The sequence below is a fragment of the Planococcus citri genome, chromosome 4, assembly GCF_950023065.1.
Source record: "Planococcus citri chromosome 4, ihPlaCitr1.1, whole genome shotgun sequence".
In the NCBI taxonomy this organism is placed as follows: Eukaryota; Metazoa; Arthropoda; class Insecta; order Hemiptera; family Pseudococcidae; genus Planococcus; species Planococcus citri.
The window spans coordinates 2418980-2439768 of NC_088680.1; the positions used below are offsets into that span (position 1 = coordinate 2418980).

Sequence of the window (20789 nt, forward strand, 5' to 3'; positions counted from 1 at the left end):
GCTCAGCTCAGTGAGCAATAAAAGATTACAAAATTCCATTTTTTTTTTTTTAAATGTGAATAGAGACCCAGATATTGGAAATATTAGTAATGATTGTACTTTTTGGCAAAAAAGTGAGCCTTTTTGGTGAATGTTCGCACAAAACAGGAATTTTGTTCGGTAATAACAAAACAATTTTGGGAGAAACGCTTTTTTGAAAATTTGTTTCAAAAATGGGATTTTATGACGGATTTTGACAAGAAAAAACAAGACCTTTTGCAATTTTGGCAAAAATAGGACTTTTTTTTCCAATGTTGTCAGAAATTAAAACTTTCTGATAATTTTCTCAAAAAATAAGACTTGGTGACAAATTTTTCGAAAAAATGAAACTTTTTGACAATCTTGCCGAAAAAAAAGAGAAAAAAAACAGAGTTCATGACAATTTTGGCCAAAATGGAACTTATCGATAATTTTGACACGAAAAAAAACAGAAAGTTTTGGTATTTTGGTAATGTGACTAGTAAGTACTGTACCTAACCTTATTTAGCAAAAATTGTATTGAAGGGTGTCGAAAGTGTCGAAAACAAGTCAAAAAAGCCCTAACGTCACCGAAACTCGCTTAACAGTAATGAAAATTCAGTCAGATTTGACAACTGTGTAGCAAAATTTACATAACACTATTAAATATCTAATATAGGCTATACCTAATATATACTTATTTTTTTTAAATCCTTTATTGTTCATGCGACAGTATTACGTTCAGAATGAACACACGGGAATTCTACAAAGATAATAATTCAACTTTATAGTCTTCTGGAAAGAGTGAGTAATTTTTAAAATTCAGAGATCTACGCAACCATATGGTTGAATAAGAAAATATGATCTATCCTACATCTTTACAGCAGGTTCAAGGAGGCAATTTACCCCCCCCCCCCAACTCAACATAACAAACAAGAATTCAAACAGCTCAGCTCAGTGGGCAATACGATTACATTGTTCCATTATTTTATACTTAAATGTAAGAAAAATGAGAGACTCAAACATAGGAAATATCAAGAATATACTTTTTAAAACTCGATGATGGATTTAAAATTATTCAAGGCAGAGTTTCTTGTAGTTAAAACATTTCTGTTTTCGAAAAAGACTAGGAAAAATGGAGAAAAAATTAAACTTTTGAAAAAAGAGCATAAATGGAAAATCATATTATGTTCATCGGCTTTGGCTGAAGAAATAAAAATGAGCAGAACTTCATTATAGCAACTTTTGGCAAAAAAAATGAGCCTTTTTGGTGAATGTTCACACAAAGCAGGAATTTTGTTTGGTAATACCGAAAAATTTTCAGTACTTAGAAAAGTAAGAATTTCTCAAAAGTTTGCGGGCAAAAATGAAACTTTTATTGAAAATTTTGACAAAAATGGGATTTTATGACGATTTTGACGAAAAAAACAGGACCGTTGGCAATTTTGGCAAAAATAGGTAAGACTTTTTTTGACAAGTTGTCATCTGATAATTTTTTCAAAAAATGAGACTTTTGGACGAATTTTGCAAAAAATTGGCCTTTTTACGATTTTGGCAGAAATTGAGACCTTTTTGGCTATTTGCAAAAAAAAACAGACTTCTTGACAATTTTGGCAAAAATGGAACTTATCGATTAATTTTGACAAGAAAAGAAACAGAAAGTTTTGGTATTTTGGCAAAAAATGTGAATTGTAGGTATACTTAAAATTTGAGAAAAAATTAGAATGTTTTCACAACTTTTGCAAAAATGAGATTTTATTACAATTTTAGAAAAAAATTGAGACTATTCTACAATTCTGATAAAAATTTTTACTCGTTTACAAGATTTTAAAAATTTTGACAGAAATGACACTTTTCAAACATTCTGACCAAAAAACAAGATCTTTTTGGGCATTTTGCCAAGAAATGAAGACCTTTTTTGACAATGTTGTCGTCAGAAATTAGAACTTCTTGACAATTCGATTTTTTCAAAAGATTATGACTCGTTTACAACTTTAAAAAAATTTGTAGACAATTTTCGCACGAACTTGAAACCTTCCGATAATTTTGACCAGGAATCAAAAAAAAAAAAATTTGGAATTTGGGCAGAAACTGTAAACGGGTCATGAAAGTCATGTCTTTGGATTTCGCTCGAATTTTTTTTACAGTATATACCCATTCAATAAGTAATAACCCCGCAATCAGTTTGATCCCAACCTCCTCAGGGGATGGGTTGGGGGGGCTTCCATTATTTTCACATTGTCTCGAAGTACTCAACTTCAGCAGACCATTCCTCCAAAACTACAATACTGTGATCAAAACTGATTTCACAGTTCGAAAGGGCATTGAATTTATAACTTTTTAAGCATTTTGAATTTTTCAAAAGTTGGAAGTTGAACTTTCAATTTCAAAGTTCAAATTTCAAAATGCCCCTGTAAGTGAGAGCTACCATTTAAAATTTTGAAAAAATTTCCATAGGTGTACGTTTTTATGCATTTTTGAAATATTTGAGTTTCGAGATGGGATCTCTTGATGGAGGGGGAGCACCCTCACCCCCAATTACGGACGAAACTTTCGAAAGACAACTTAGGGCATGTGATATATCGAATTGTATGTTTTTGGTGACGCTGAACACGAATATGGCGTCAGATTTTTGATAGAACCCTATCCATGGCCCGCAGCACCTCCCCGAAGGGGGTGAATGTTCAAAAAAGTGTTTTGTTCGTGCGACACGTGGAATAGTATGTTATTGATGACGCTGAACACGAATATGAAGTCAGATTTTTTATTGGACCCCATCCACGTCCCCAGCACCTCCTCCAAGGGGGCGACCCAAAAAAATGGTTACATTCGTGTGACACATGAAATAGTATGTTTTCGATATCGCTGAACACGAATATAGCCATAGTTTTTTAAATCGACTTCACCCGTAGATCCCAGAACCTCCCCCAATACGTAAAAGTCCAAAAAAATTGTTTAGGGCCCTGGATGGGGTCCAATCAAAAATCTGACTTCATATTCGTGTTCAGCGTCACCAAACACATACTATTTAATGTATCGCACGAACAAAACACTTTTTTGAACATTTACCTCCATTGGGGAGATGTTGGGGGCCATGGATGAGGTTCTATCAAAAATTTGACGCCATATTCGTGTTCAGCGTCACCGAAAACATACAATTCGATATATCACATGCCCCAGATTTTTTTTTCGAAAATTTTGCACCAAATTTGGGGTAGGGATACTGCCCCTCCATCGAAAGATCCCATCTCGAAACTCAAATATTTTGAAAAATCATAAAAAGGTACTCCTATGGAAATTTTTTCAAAATTTTAAATTGTAGCTCTCACTTACAGGGGCATTTTGAAATTTGAACTTTGAAATTAAAAGTTCAACTTTCAGCTTTTGGAAATTTCAAAATGCTCAAAAAGTTCTAAATTCAATGCCTTTTTGAACTGTGAAATTAGTTTTGATCAAAGTAGTGTTATTTTGGAGGAATGGGCTGCTGAAGTTGAGTATCTCGAGACAATGTGAAAATAATGAAAGCCCCCTTCTCACCCGCCCCCTGAGGGGGCCGGGACCAAACTTGCGGGGTTCTTACTTACTGGGTGGGTATATAAATTGTAAAAAAAAAACGCAGGACATTTTCGAGAATTTTATTTAAAAACTGGACTTTTCATAATCTCTACGAGAGGCTTTCTTGCAAGAATTTTCTACTATAACTGGTCACTGACGAGTAAAGTACGATTAAGTATTGGCGACAGTTTTGGGACATTATGTTGGGCAAAAGGCGAACTTGAGGAGAAGGAAGATTGAACAAATGATACTTAGTTTATTTCACTAGACCATATTCTCAGCGACAGATAGATTCTTTCGCTTCTCAACTTTATTTCAGTCACTTTATGTTCCTCTTCCTCTCGTTAGTATGTATTTCAATTTTTTTTTTAATGTTTATGTATGTACGTATTTTATTTTTTCAACTTACGCAAATTATATGTTTAAATATTTAATTAACCTAGTTTTATTTATCTTCGATGTGATTTTCTTATTAAGCTGGTCTTCTGAAGGGACGACATTGCCAGCTCCAACAAAACGCCTTCGTGGATCTTTCTTGGTTTATATGTACCAATCAGTGCAACTGCAAATGAGTGGATCTGATCAGGTTCGATCATCTGCTAGGATTTTTGTGTTAGTATTTCAATTAGGTATAAATGTTCAGCTCTCTTTTTTTATCACTCAAAAAATAAGATGAAAGTTTGGATTTCAATTTTTGAGGTTCAGAGTTAAAAAAAAATATGGAGCAAAGGCAATAAAATTCTTAAGGTAACATATCGAGTAAGTAATTTTTAGTAGGTACTACGAAACTTTGAAATCAGAGACTAGATCTGGTTTGATTAATTAAACACAGCGATATATGAAATGGTCGACTCTTCTGCGATTAGCTATCAGCTGTTGGGGAGATCTGAATATAATTATCAAAATGAGACATATAAAAACAGATAAAACAGCAACAACATCCTTTTCTATAGCATAGCAAAAATAATTCTAACCGAAATAGAGTAAGTAATTTTTAGAACCACGAAATTATGAACCCAAAAAAAAACATCTTGGTTTGATTTACTCAACGTCATCACATATTGCAACCCAGCAGAAATAATTCCAACAAATTTTAAAAGATCATGGGGAGATTATATTACACACATTACCTCTTTACCTCATTCTCTAAAAGGTGAAAAAATTAAAAGAATCAGACTCAGAAATAGAAAATAATGCATCTAAACTCGACAATTTATCTAACGCATTATCAAAAATTTCATATCAATACGATGCAGACTCACATTTCACACCACAAATAAATACACAGACAATACCGCATCGCACTTCGCAGACCATAAATACTTATGCATGGAGGAATCAATGGATCTGCACAGTCGTTCATATTACACACGAATAAAACGTGGTAATTCATTAATTATAATATTGTTCACCGAATTGGCACTTGGCAGGCAGCCCTGTCAGCTGTGACAGCCCGAGGTAGGTGCGATTATGCGATATCGATATTATACTAGTATGTGTAAATTTAAAAGACGTGCGACAAAACTCCACAAGAAAGCAGAGGGAATCGAAACGACGAAGAATACAGATTGCTTTCTACCTTAAAGCTAATAATAAGGCACACGACTAATAGCGTAGTAAAACTAAATTTTTAATTGTTATAAGTGTTATATAAGGTCAGTTGGAATTTTTCTCTATCGTTTATGTTGTCTTTGTCCTATTGAAGAGTGACATGGTAGGATACACGAAATGACGTAGACAAACAATATTTTCAGTGTAAAAAGTAAAGTGTAAAGTGTCAGTTGATATTAGTCGGTTCCCATAAAACGACATAAATAAAATAATTCTACTCAATTTTCCTATGCAATATCGGGTGTTCGATGCTGAAAAATTGTGCAAACATTAGCTCAACGATCAAATTAGCACAACAGGGTAAGTTGAAATTGAAAAATCGACATGATGGTCTTCGCTTTTTCTCTCGCTTCGGTGGTGTATTTTTAAGTGATAAAGAAAAAGAATGTCGTCGTTGGTTGATGGTTTCCTTTTCTTTTTCTTTCTAATACACCCAACAACTCAACAACGGACGGATTTACTCGAGTTGGTTTTTTTTTTTTCATATATCCCTTTAGGTGAAAGGATTAAACTATATATACTTACTTGTACAAATCGAAAATTGTATAGAGGCTTGGCGAGAGTTTTAATAATATTCGCCAATCATAGGGTAAGTATGGGTGAGAGAGAGGGACGGGTTATAACTCGACAACAACACCTCAACCCAGATAAGGCTCGACGTACAAGGGGGGAGAGGGGATATTATGGGACTTTTTTCAGCCTGCAGGGGTTAATCGTACATGAATCGGTTGGCAGCCTTATAAAAAGGAACCCAAAAATTATATTAAAATTGATAAACCATCACGAGACGACTAAATCAACTACGACAAAGCGAAATTTTAAATCAACAGCGAAGTTGAGAGGCTAAAAATGATGAAAATTTCGAGTCCTAGCAGATGCATCATGTTGAGCTGGAACGTTGAAAGGTTTGAAACAGCGAACAAAATGACAAAACTTTAATATTACTCTGCTAATTTTCTGTCATTTCTAATAATTATGTAAGTAGATATGTACTTATTTTTGTGGCAATTTGAAAAAAAAATTGCAAATAAGACTACTTTAACTAGTGTTTGATATTTTTTCACTTAGAAATAAATCAATGAATGATTTCATTAATTTCAATTATCGTATACTTTGGCTTGAATTCCAGCTTAGGTAAAAAAAAAATTAAAATTGTGGGTACACGAATACCGATGCATTTTAAATCGACATACCTACGATGTTTTATTCGTTTTTTTTGTAACGTTTTCAGAACGCTGATATAACTTAACGATTTTGGTTTTCAAGTAATATTTTTAGTGGGTAGAGGGTATTTTATTTTATACATATTTTATTCATGTTAAATTTTACATTTTGGTATTACGTAGGTACTTATTTATTCATTCGTTTGTAAATATTCCATTCGATAACATGCCGTCATATTACATATAAAAAGATGACAATACCTATTTATTTATGTCCATAATAAAGATGGACCATGAAAGAAAATATCTACCTTCCACATTGAAACTATATACCTATAATTAGTAAGGAATTTTTTTCAGATATTTTCTGCACTTGTTAGGAAAATTAAAAACTGAAAAACATGATTATGTAATTCTTGGCGACTCCCCCCCCCCCTCCCGTTAAGTATCCAATGCTTTTAACGCGTCATTTGATGAGTTATAAAAAAAAAAAAGTGGTTGGAATTATTTTTTTAAAAACTACCAAAATGTCTCAAAATCTCGGTGAAATTTTTCATTAATCATTCTGATTATTGAAAATTACCAAAAATTATTCGACTATTATTATAATTAAATTGAAATTTATCAGAAATTCAGAAAGTAGGTAAGTACAACATATTATACATACCTACTTACAATAAAAAGCAGTAAAAACTGTTCTCGCAGTTATTTATCGAAAATTACCTTACGTACCTATCATAAATTGTTTAAAAAAATACTGTTTTGCAAAAATTGTTTAAAAATTTGTTAAAATGTATATGCGTATTATAAATACTGAAAATTGACTGAAAATTTAAAAAACATGTAAAACTGGCAAAAAAAACACTTGCAGGTTACCGAAAATTGCTGGAAATTCTGCAAAACTGCGCAAAAAACTTGGCAGCAGTTGCATTGAAATGACATAAAAACAATATGTAAGCAATGACCAAAGCTCAATTGAATATTTCAAAATTTGAGATGTCCGAATGATTAAAACTCAAGTTAATATCCTCGAAACTGCGTAAAAATTTTGTCAAATTTGAAGCAAACATTATAAAATTCATCAAACCGACTTCTATTTTATTGAAAATAGCAAAAAAAAATGATGAAAAAAAAACAACAAAATAGAACAAACTTTGCGAAAATTACTTAAAAATATCTACGTCTAAAATTTTAGAGTATCGCCAAAATTGGATGAAATTTTCCAAAAATTACTTGAATTATCACCAAAAAAAAAAAATTATCACCAAAAAAAAACTGAAAAATCGACAAAAAAATATCTAAAAATTACCCAAAAATATATCGATGATATTTAGGAAAATGAATCAAAAACTGCGTAAAAATACGTTTAGACTTGTTGGTGATCAAATTTTTTTTTTAAATTCTCAGAATTGGAGCAAAATTTTCTAAAAATAATGCAGATTACGAAACATTACACCAATAAAATTGATCAAATACCTAACAATAAATTGTAAAAAGAATCTGCAAGTTTGAAAAATAAATTCGACTGAAAATAGTTAGCCAAAGATGGAAATTCTTGTACACAAGTGTTAATTTTTGAACCACAAAAGGACAAACTTGCACAATTAATCAACTTCAAAAATCCATTCGGTGCTAATTCCTTATTATTTGTAGTCTTTTGAGTTTGCTTTTTAGTAATTCTGAATAGAAGGAAACATTTTTATAACTTCAAGTGAGTTTATTTTGAAACAACTTTCGAAGTGATTATTCGATTATTCGATTTTTATTCAGGAAGGATCTTAGATAATTTCGCAATTTTTAGAGAATTTTTAGGCAATTTTGAATTTGTTTCGTAGTTTTAAGGGCATTTTAAAATTGATTTCAATACATTATGGAATAGATTCCTTGGTAACAATTCAAAAATTTTTACGATCAAATTTTCACCCGAAAAGTAAAACTAAAAATACCTCTGAAAAAAAAACCTGAGAATCGTTTTAGATTTTATTTTAAGTTTTTCACTCAATTTTATAAATTTACGATTTCATTTTTGAGTTTTGATTTCATTTATACGATTTACGATCTTGATCTCAATTTTTGAATACATTCGCGAGATTTTCAACTTCATTTTCAGTTTTTCATCCTTCAGAATTATCAAACTCAAGTACATATTTTTAATTTTCGGTTCTCGTCATCTATCGAATGCACGTCACAGAATCATGCAAGAATGTCTTTCTTTCAAATGAAATTTTAACCTTACCCTGCTTATATATATATCTGATATTCCAAATTGTGAAGAAGAGCATAGTAAAACAACATATACCTCTCAACATAGTCATTATACTAGAAATAGCCAACAACTACATACCTAGCACACAATTCAGGACTAAATTTCACCAAATTAGTATAGACTTCACGGCTGCAAAAATTTATAAAAAAATTTCCAAATGAAATCAAAATTATCAATTGCACAAAATTATTTTTTAAAACTCTGAAAAAATGGCTGCTGAAAAAAGCATTCTATTCAATAGATGAGTATATGGACGCTGTTACATAACTGAGTGCATTAGAAACTGACCTTTCAGTGATTCCTTGTATTTCCGATTTATCATCTCCAATAAACATGATCATTTATACAGCATCATTGTTTCTTTTTAATTTTTTTTGTGTAATCGATAATTTTATGAAGCTGTAAATAATTCTAAGAATCTTTATAAATGTACAAAATATCTCAATTTTTTTAGAATGTATTTTTTTCTGATTTATTGCAATTATGTTTTTTTTTTTTAGATTCTATTATTTTTATTGAATGCATTTAATTAAATAATGCTGTACATGGCGCATTCATTTCATTTTATTTCATATTATTTCATTTTATTATTCATTTTTTTATATAAGTATCTTTGTTAGTAAATAAGTCGACTTTGTAAATGCAGCAATGCTGCCTATTGCAAAAAATAAAGTTGATTTGATTTGATTTGAATTATTTTATTCGTGTTAAATTTTACATTTCGGTATTATTACTTATATTTATTCGTTCGTTTGTAAATATTCGATTCGATAATCATGTCGTGTTATTAAAAAGACGACAGAACTTATTCAATATTCATGTGCACCGCATTAATAAAGATTTCTTTCAATGAATATTTTAAGAACTGTAGTTTATAATACTCGTACAATATGTACAATTACGAGTAGTAAGGAATTTTTTTCAGATATTTTTTGCAGTTTCTAGGAAAATTAAAAACTGAAAAACACGATTATGTGATTATTTTCTTGACGACTTTCTCCCCCCCCCCCCACCACGAAAAAATGTATAGCTCCAATGCTCCATTTTCTACAATTTATTATAAGTTATCAAAAATGGTTAGAATTATTTTTAAAAAACGACCAAATGTCTCAAAATCTTGGCGACATTTTTCATTAATCATTCAGATTATTGAAAATTATCAAAAATTAATCGAGTACCTACCTATTATTATAATTGAATTGAACTTTGTCAGAAATTCAGAAAGTAATGTAAATACATAAGTAAGTGGGTACTTACATTAAAAAACAGTAAAAACTGATCTCGTAGTTAGGTACGATGTATTGAAAATTACGTATCACAGATTGCTTGAAAAAATATTTTTTTGGGGGAGGGGAGAGTGTTTATAATTACAAGATTATTACACTCGTGAAGTGGGGGGAGAGGGGATGTTTTGCAAAATTGCTTGAAAATTTGTTAAAATGGTAGATAAGTATTAAATATTATAAATAGTGAAAATTTACTGAAAATTTAAAAAACTGTAAAACTGGCATAAAAAACACTTGTAAGTTACCGAAAATTGGCGGAATTTCTGCAAAACTGCGCAAAAAACTTGGCAGCAGTTGCTTAAAACATGATTCAAATTTATTCAAATGGCATAAAAACATGTAAAAAATGACCCAAGTTTAATTAGATATTTCAAAATTTGAGATAATTCTCGCCCAAGTCGTCCAAATATTCAAAACTCATTTTAATATCCTCGAAATTGCATGAAAATTTTGCCAAATTTGAAGCAAACAAAGATTATTAAACTGACTTCTATTTTATGGTAGGTACAAAAAAATGATTTAAAAAATCAAGAAAATAGAGCAAACTTTGCAAAAATTGTTTTAAAATGTTACGTCTAAAATTTGAGCGTATCGCCAAAATTGGATGAAGTTTTCCGAACATTACGTAAATTGTACTTATCGCCAAAAAAAAAAACAAAAAAAAACCTGAAAAATCGAGAAAAAAATTACCTAAAAATTGATGATAAAACTGCATAAAAATACGTTTAGACTTTTTGGTGATTATCATTTTTTTATAATTCTTAGAATTGGATCAAAATTTCCTGAAAATAACGCAGATTACGAAACATTACACCAATAAAATTGATCAAATAACGATAAGTAAATGAGAAAAAAATTCTGCAATTTTGAAAGAAAAATTCGACTGAAAATAGCCAAAGATGGAAAGTTTTGTACAGAAGTGTTGATTTTTGAACCGCAAGAGGACAAAACTTTCAAATTGACTTCAAAAATTCATTCGGTGCTGATTCCTTATTATTTCTAGTCTTTCGAGTTTGTTTTTTAGTGATTCTAAATCAAAGGAAACATTTTTTATAACTTTTAGTGAATTAATTCTGAGACAACTTTCGAAGTGATTAAAGATTCGATTTTTATTCGGTACCTATTCAGGCCATTTCCCCATTTTTAGCGAATTTTTAGGCAATTGATTCCAATATTATGGAATAAGTTCCTTGGTGACAATTTTCTAAGATCAAATTTTAGCCAAGAAAATTTTCAATTTCGTTGACTTCACTTTCAACGTTTCAGATTATATTTTAATTTTTTCACTCAATTTACTAAATTTTCAGTTTCATTTTTTCAAGATTTGATTTCATTAATACGAATTTGATCTCAATTTTTGAATATATTCGCAGAGTTTTCAATTTCATTTTCAGTTTTTCGTTTTTTCAGGATTATCAAGCTCTGGTATCTTTAATTTTCGGTTTTATTTTCAATTATTTTAATACTTAAGTCAGTATCATTTTCAAGTTTTCGATTTTGGTTGAAGGTTCTTTATTGGATGTTCAGACTCTCGATTCATTTTCAATTTTAAATTTGATTAATAATTACTAATCACTTTTCAATTTAATTTTCCTATCAATTATTCGATTTTATTTTCAGTGTTAGGGGCATTCCAAGCCAAATCGGCGGATTTTTGCACGAGGGTTCTTCGATTTTTTTTCAAAATCAGATCATGTGTAGAGGTCATCATTCGTCATCGTTTTATGACCTCTACACATGATCTGATTTTGAAAAAAATCGAAGAACCCTCGTGCAAAAATCCGCCGATTTGGCATGGAATGGCCCTTTATGAATTTCATTTCAATTTCAGAAATTTCAAACTCGTCTTCAGTTGTGGTAAGATGAAAGCTTATTTCTCGATAGGTACCTCTCAAAAAAAAGTTACATGGGAGAACTGAATCAGAAGGCTGTGGAAACAAACCGGCCTCATGAAGATCGCACAATAAGAACATATTTAATCACAAAATATTGTTAAATTATCTGAAAACCCACACGAAGCGTTAAAAAACAATAAAAAATTTTCACGAATGATTTGCATAAAATAATCATTTTGAAAAAAAAAAGTTTCACGAGACTCGTGCTTCCAGTTTAATTTTCCAGTTATATTCCAGACAAAGAACATAATCGAAATTCAAATAGAAAAACATTCCAGCCAGCCCAGGTAGGTGAGTTTTGTGAAAAAATAAAAAATTTAAAAACACTTCAAAGAAGTTTTCTCGAGTTGTAAGTGGAAAAATTAGCCACCTTTTCCACAACTAATCGTCAATATAAAAATTGAGCGAAATATTTCACACCATTTTCGTGATCATAAATTCAATAGCGAAATCTTCGATTAAAATTATCGTTATTATTTATTTAATAAAGTGAGTAAAAAATTACTCTAAATCTTACCTTTTCTGACAAGTCGGCTCCAGCGTGGCTAATTGACTTTCAACCACGGCAATCGGTAATCGTAGAATATCGTAAGGGAAAATTTTGTCAGCGTAGTAGGCACACTCGAATCAAACCGCCACAACAAAAAATATGCTAATACAATTTAATAAAATTTTACCAATAAATCTCCAATTCTCGAATAAAAAATTCACCAATAATTACCGAAAAACAAATACAAAAAGAAAAACTCGAATAAAAACAATTATCAAGTCACTTATTCGCGATCGTTCAAAAACAAGAGAAAAAAAATCAAATTAAATCGAACAAAAAAACGCACTTTCGAGCTAAATAGAAAAATTAACTCAAAAATTATTATAATTATACTTTCTCGAAAAACGAAAAACACGTGATAAAAACTAGCACGTAAGTCGAATTGAACGTCACCGAAAACACCAACGAATACAACCTTCTGTAACGACTCTGATAGACGAACTGGAGAAGAACGGAACTGGGCAATATACGACTTACGAGTACAGTTGTTGGCGGCGCCCGCGTCTCTTCTCCTCCTCAGCATCGCTTCGCGGTCGTCCTCGTCCATCAAGATGAAGAGATGCAAGTTGGAAGAGTTTTTGGAGATGATGATGAGGTTTGTTGTTATATTATGGTCTGTATGGCGATGTACAGTATACACTGTACAGTACTACTATACGACCATACGACTATACAGCGTTGTGTTTTTGTGGGGGACAAACGATGCCGCGAGCTAATAACGTTTTCACCTTCGGGGTGAATTCTTTCTGTTTCTTTCCTTTTTAAAAATGGTTGCCGCGTAGCTGTAGCTGTATTGCGCTATGCCATAGCAGAGACAAGACGGTCGCTATGCCGTTGTAAAATGCCTTCCAAATATAAATATACCTATATGTGTAGGTAAGAGGTACTGGATACGAGTCGATTATAAACCTAACGTAAGCCTCGGAGGCATAAATAGTCTCGAATGTAGCTTCGGTGTCAATCCAGTTAATAAGGAAACAGTCTCTCTATACCCCCTCTCTCCCATCAGTTGTCTCTACGAGTGAACTGAAACGTCTAAAATGTGGATTTGTTTTCTTTTGGAGAAAAAAAAGGGGGCATGCCTTATGATCAACATTGAAGACCCCACCCCACATCACTTCATTGTAAAATTGGGATCCTTACTACTTTCAGATTTCAAAATCTATGAGAAAATATTATTGGGACTTGGATCTGACGAACCCCCCCCCCAAGAAAGCGATTGTAAGCCAGCGTTTTAGATGCTCGCAAAAAGCTAGCGATAACTCGTGAGAGCTCATTGTATATAATATATTATACTTACCTACAGCATCACAGCTTTGCTTAATAGCTCGTCTTTCCTTTCACTGTGAATTATCAACACTTTTACTACAGCAATTTATCCTACAATACCAGCAACTGCGGTAGCCTGATACTTTTCAGGGGAAGGTATGCAACCATGTATTTGGCTTAAAAGTGAATAGGCAACGAATAGGTCTATTAATGCAGTGCCAAAGACAGCTGATGATGCGCATAGATTCGCAACACTGTACAAATGTTGCTGCTAGAATGTGCTAATCACATACATCTGATAAATAACAGATGAACTTCCACCTTCATATTTATTCGTGTAGCAAACTAGCAAGGTCGTTCTCGTTAATTCTCTTGATGTTGATAGTGTTGGTAAGTTTTCTTGAATTACTTTTGTTCGATAAATTTATTTATTGTCAGTTTTAAATCTGTAACATCCCCATAGTGCTAGAGTGACTTTTTCGATTTTTGGGGAATTTTCAAAAATCAAATTTTGACCAAAGAGTGGGAAAAAATCAAAATGTTACTACCCAATTGACAAAATTGTAAGCGTTTTGCTAGCGGAACCTCGCGCCGCGTTTACCTCGGTGACTCGCGTTTATCTGGCGAATTTTTCGCGATTTCCAGCTAGCAACATTTCCTTCCTTACGCAAATCAAGCAGTTTACTAGCGATTGTATTAAGCTAGCGCGTTTCAGTTTCAGATGCTCGCAAAAAGCTAGCGATCATCTAGCGCATTTCAGCTACTTTAAAAATGGTTAGATTTGCTCGTTTTATGCTCGCGAAAAGCAAGCGATCATCTCGCGCACTTGAGCTAGTTTGAAAATGCTTAGATTTGCTCGTGTAATTCTAGCAATCTGCGAGTGAATCTTTGCTAGCTACTCATGACGCATGACGTCACAATCATCACATGATTACGGTTATAGTCTTTGTTTTCAAAGGGTATTCCAGAGTAAAATAGACGAAATGCCCCAGCCCTTGGATTTTTGAAATTTTTATGAAACATTGTTGGGTTCAACCCCCCCCTCCCCTCATATTTACCACTCAAAATGGCGTTTTTTTCATTTTTTTATGCCCAGATATTAACAATCAAGATTGCGAGGTACAATTTTCGGAAACACGTTTTTTGGATGTATTTTTGGTCCTCAAACATCATATACTATATTAGACATTTTTGCTTTGGTGCGCCGTGGTGAAAACTTGGAATAATGTATCGTAGGGGGATGGAGGGTGAAATGGGAATTTTGAGAAAAATAATTATCAATGAGTAGGGTATCGTTTTCATATGATTCAATACCACTGAGCACGAATATGATCTCAGATTTTCTGCTACACTCACCTACCCCTCTTCAGAACCCCTCAGCCCCCCTCAATTTTCACTATTTTTGAAATAAATTGTTATTTTGATGACATTGGTGTCGTTTTCATATGATTCAATACCGTTGAGCACGAATATGATCTCAGATTTTCTGCTACACTCACCTACCCCTCTTCAGAGCCCCTCAGCCTCTCTCAATTTTCACGATTTTCGAAATAAAGTTATTTTAATGATGTTGGGTTCATTGCTATGGGAAAATTGCATAAGTTCATTGTTATTGTGCATGAAATCTCTCATAGAATGAGCTACAGCACATGGCTCTCCCTCATAACATTCTTTACTTTTTTTTATCAGTATTTCGTTACCATATTTTTTTCTCGTGATTTTTTATGAAGGTAGTCATTGAATTATAAAATACATACTCATACGTACTCAAGTTACAGTTATCATGAATATTATTATGCCACATATGCTCGGTATACCTATACAGTGCAGTACGCATACAGATTTGTTACGTTTTCTGTGAAAAAAATCAAGGGTCCACCCCCTCGGAGGGAGTCATGTGCTGTAGCTCATTCTACGAGAAATTCTATGTACAATAACAATGCACTTATATGTAATTTTCCCATAGCAATGAAACCAATGGCATCAATACAACTTTATTTCAAAAATCGTGAAAATTGAGGGGGGCTGAGGGGCTCTGGAGAAGGGTAGGTGAGTGTAGCAGAAAATCTTAGGTCATATTCATGCTCAGCGGTATTGAATCATATGAAAACGATACCCTACTCATTGATAATTATTTTTCTCGAAATTCCCATTTCACCCCCCATCCCCCTACGATACATTATTCCAAGTTTTCACCACGGCGCACCAAAGCAAAAATTTCTAATATAGTATTGATGTTTGAGGGCCAAAAATACATCCAAAAAACGTGTTTCCAAAATTGTACCTCGCAATCTTGATTGTTAATAGGCATAAAAAAATGAAAAAAACGCCATTTTGAGTGGTAAATATGAGGGGAGGGGGTTGAAAATTCTTGTGAAGATACCTAGCAATGATATACATAACTTCCAGAAAAATTTTCAAAATCGGTTGAAATGGAGCTGAGAAAAGTGTTATTAAAATTTCAAAAAAAGGGGGGGGGGGTTCCCCAAAAAGGGGAGGTGGTGTGGATCTAAAATTTTTCACGCGGTAGCTTCTCGATGGTACCCACCTTCCATGCTAGTATTAACCCGAACGCTCTCGGTGGCCGTTTCACCCCTCCTATGCGCCGATAGTTTTTTTGTGTTTTTTAGACAACCCCTCTCATTTGAATGGTTCCAGCTCCGACCCCCTTGGTGGTAGAAGGAAAGTTGATATATCACTAGATCGGAAATTTGACGTAGATTCTTTTATCAAGCCACATATTTTTCGCTAAAATGCAATGCGGGGGAGAAAATTGCAAAAAACTGATTTGGGGGGGGGGGCTGAGATCCACAATAGGGGAGAACGCTCACCTGGGACGAGCGGGGACTCATCGGATTCGTGTTCAGCACATAAAAATGGACCGGTATATCAAAATTCAGCTTTCTACCTCACTTTTCCCAATGACCTTTTTTTTTTGTCTAATTTTCCTGGACTGTGATGGATATTTTTCAATTTTTTATTGAGGTTTTAAGTAGGTAGGTCTACCTACCTAACTGAAAATTCAATTGATAAATAAATGATTGATAATGAACATTCTTCTTAAGAAAAATTGGCAATGAGAAACACTGATTCACACACTGCAATCCAATAAATGCCACATTACAAACTTGTACAGTGATACAGTAATACACCAATCAATACTTGGAGGGCCTGAATCAAATACCTCAGTCGTGGCCATGTCGTTAAGCGTAGGTAGTTAGGAACATAGGATTGCTGGTTCGAATCCTCGTTAATTAGGTAGGAAAATTTTCGTAGGAAAAATGGGTCTTAAAAAATTCGTTGTGATGAGGAAGAATTCAGATGTGAAGAAATACTCAAAATTGAAGGTACATAACCCCACTCTTTTAATTTTTGAAAATAAAATTTTGACTTTAATGGGTGATTATTATTTTATTTAGTGGAATGCTAGCGTATAGCGAGCTGAGAAAGAAGCAACATGTTCTGCTAGCGTTTTTATCGCTCAAAAAAATCCGAAAACCGCACAGAACGCTAGCTTTCTGCTAGCTTTTTCCTAGCTGAGGCTCGCTTTCTTTTAACGAACACGCTAGCTTTTTGCTAGTGATTTTCTAGCGTGAAACACCAGCGAAAAAAGCTAGCGGAGAGTCCCAAAATCACGCTAGTGCGCTAGCGCAATTGTAGCGTGATTAGCTAGCTATTATCTAGCATTTTTATCCAAATTTTTGTCAATTGGGATATGCTAATACACACATACGTAATTGGGGATGGAGAAGTGGTGAAATTGCTTCAAACACCATCAACACCGAATTTTGTTATCAAAATTATTCTCAACACTTCACTCGATGCTTTTGAATCGAGAATCGAAGGGTAGAGATGGGGGATTGGGGGATGGCTCAGTTGAGGTATTTTTAGATTAAATCCACCAATTCCAAAAATTGGTTCGCCTCAAGGTAGGAGGGTGCTGGGCAAAGGGAAATGTACACAAAAGGAGAGCTTCAAAATACACCACTAGCACTAACATTTTAGCAGCTGAAATTAATTTCTCGATTTTTATTGAATTTTAGAAAATTTCATTCTAGAGATCTATTTTAAATGAAAAAAAAAGATTCAACGATCATGAAGAACGCAAAAGGCTGAATTTTGGTTCGTAAGTAGGTAGATATTTTATTTTCGACCTGCACCGAGTCGATTGGTAATGGTTTCAAGCCATTTTGGGACCTTCGCTGGATTTTAGGATTCTCCAGGTTTCCAAAAATTGTCACGAATAAGGTCAAACTAATATACACATCCTTTACAACTCTGAATCTATCGTCTTTGTGATCTTTCGATCGATTTAAGCGCTAATTTTCAAAACCCCTTTGCATTTTGATTCAAATCCAAAATTTTCTACAGCGATTACTTTTGAAAAAGTAGAGAAAATTCGTATTCTCATCAGCTCAGTTTTGGGTTCAAGTGCCCCGATTTGGATCAAAACTTCTTCGTAGGTTCCTCACATTATTGGAAGAGAAGAAAAAATCGTCATCACTGGGCCCTCAAAAATATTCGCCAAAAATTTCAAAGCGTCAAAGGTGAGCTATATTTGAGAGCTCAGTTTTCAAAAGCTTTGGTGATGAGATTCCCAAAACCATTGGGAAGAGAAGGAGGGGGTTACAGAGTCCCAAAATTGTGCTCAAAGTGTGAAAAATGTCAAACATCATAATATAATATGTATCATTTTAAAGTGTACTTATTTTATTGATTCAGCTCCTCCAATGACCGCTTGCCCCCCACCATAAAGACCTCAAAAATCGAGAAAAATTGTGCGAAACATGGTTTTTGAAGTTTTTGAGAACGCTGCAATGTACACGAATAATAACACATTTTTTTTCAATTCGACCCTTCAAATCTAATAAATCATATGAAAAACACAATTTTTTCAATTTTTAAGGAATCCGAATGGGCCAATGAGGGTTGTCGTGGAACGATCCAATCAAAACAGGAGTTGATACTCGTATTTAGTGCTCTCAAAAAACTAACAAACTATTCGCAAGCCACGCGATTTTTTCCAATTTTCAGAAAATGGAGAAGGGGAGGGGGTAATGGGAGCTCTTGGAGGGGCTGAATCAAAAAAATGAGTTGATGTACGTATTCAGTGCCCTCGAAAACATATAAAACGATATGTCACACGATATTCGATTTTTTTTTCATATTTTGACCGAACGGGACTTTGTAGCCCCCCCCCCCCGTTCAATCAATCCATCTATCAATCGACGGTTTTGCGAATCTCATCATGGGTCGTTCCATGTCAATTCGACGACCAACGTTTTTGAGTCATGCCTTTCGATTTAGCTCAAATTTTTTTTACAATATCTACCCACCCAGTAGATAAGAAACCCGCAATCAGTTTGGTTCCAGCCCCCTCAGGAGGCGGGTGAAGGGACTGCAATTATTTTCACATTGTCTCGAGGTACTCAAATTCAGCAGCGCATTCCTCCAAAACTATGACACTTTGATCCAAACTGATTCCAAAGTTCGAAAGGGAACTGAATTTTCAACTTTTTAAGCATCTTGAAATTTTCAAAAGTTGAAAGTTGAACTTTCAAATTGAAAATTCAAGTTTCAAAATGGCGCTGTAAGTGGAAGTTACCATTTAAAATTCTGAAAAAATTTCCATAGATGTACCTTTTGCTGCTTTTTCAAAGTACTCAAGTTTCGAGATGGTATCACTTAATGGAGGGAGAGCACCCCTACCACCAATTCGGGGCAAAACTTTCGGGAAAAAATCTGGGGCATGTGATATATCGAAATGTATGTTTTTTGTAACGCTGAACACGAATATGACGTTAGATTTTTGATTGGACTCCATCCACGGCCCCCAGCACCACCCCACATGGGGTATAAGTTCAAAATATGTTTTTTTTTCGTGCGACACATCAAATAGTATGTTTTTGGTGACGCTAAATACGAATATGACATCAGATTTTTTATTGCACCCCATCCACGGTCCCTGACAATTTTTTTTTGGACTTTCACCTATTGGGGGAGGTTCTGGGGGCCATGGGTGAGGTAGATTTGAAAAACTATGGCTATATTCGTGTTCAGCGATATCGAAAATATACTATTTTATGTGTCACACAGATGTACCAATTTTTCTTTAGGTTATCCCCCTTGAGGAGGTGCTGAGGGCCGTGGATAGGTCCAATCAAAAATCTGACATCATATTCGCATTCACTCATTCAGCGTTACCAAAAACATACTATTCCATGTGTCACACGAACAAAACCACTTTTTTGAACTTTTACCCCATTTTGGGAGATGTTGGGGGCCGTAGATGGGTCCAATAAGAAATCTAACGTCATATTCGTGTTCAGCGTTACCAGAAACATACAATTCGATATATCACATGCCCCAGATTTTTTTTCGAAAGTTTTGCCCCAAATTGGGGGGTAGAGGTGCCCCCCCTCAATTAGAAGATCCCATCTGAAAAATTGAGTATTTCGAAAAAGCAGCAAAAGGTACATCTATGCAAATTTTTTCAGAATTCTAAATGGTGGCTCCCAGTTACAGCGTCATTTTGAAATTTGAACTTTTAATTTGAAAGTTCACCTTTCAAATTTTGAAAATTTCAAAATGCTTAAAAAGGTCAAATTTCAATACCCTTTCGAACTGTGAAATCAGTTTTGATCAAAGTATCATAGTTTTGGAGGAATGCGCTGCTGAAGTTGAGTACCTCGAGACAATGTGAAAATAATGGAAGCCCCCCCCCACACCCACCCCCTGAGGCGGCTAAGACCAAACTGATTGCGGGTTTTTTACTTACTGGATGGGTAGATATTGTAAAAAAAAAACTTGAGCGAAATCGAAAGACATGACTTTCAAAATCGCATTTTTTTGGTCGAATTCACATGGACTGACCCAGTATCTTTACACTCACTATCAGAATCAGAACAGTCTATAAGTTTTCTTCTTCATTGCGAATGGCTGAAACCAAGTTGACATGAAAAATTGCTCAAACCTCCCCCTTCCTTGACTCACTCGAACCCGCATTTGGATTAAAATTGCTCGAGTGATTTTCACAGCATAAAAAGCTCATCATTAATCTCATAATAATTCAAAATTATCAAAAATTGTTCCCCCTTCCCACTCTCCTTCAACCCCATATCAAACAAATTTCAATCGAATTCACTCGAGCGATTCAATCTGTCTTAAGAGTGTTTTTCATTATGTTAATCATGAAAG

At 33.8% G+C, this 20789-nt stretch overlaps 1 protein-coding gene across 9 annotated transcripts in view; it reads right to left on the reverse strand.

The window, feature by feature from the left end:
* The window catches only part of twz (BTB/POZ domain-containing protein twz), a 376456-nt gene that overhangs the window by 211873 nt on the left and 143794 nt on the right, over positions 1-20789 (reverse strand). The window contains exon 1 of one of the 9 annotated variants that reach the window (XM_065364342.1): positions 12291-13379. The exons of 7 other annotated variants lie outside the window; for them this stretch is intronic. The gene's annotated coding sequence lies outside the window, so the exon portion shown is untranslated. Of the gene's footprint in view, positions 1-12290; positions 13380-20789 lie in introns of those variants that run through there. One more of the 9 variants, XM_065364347.1, reaches the window with a different exon arrangement.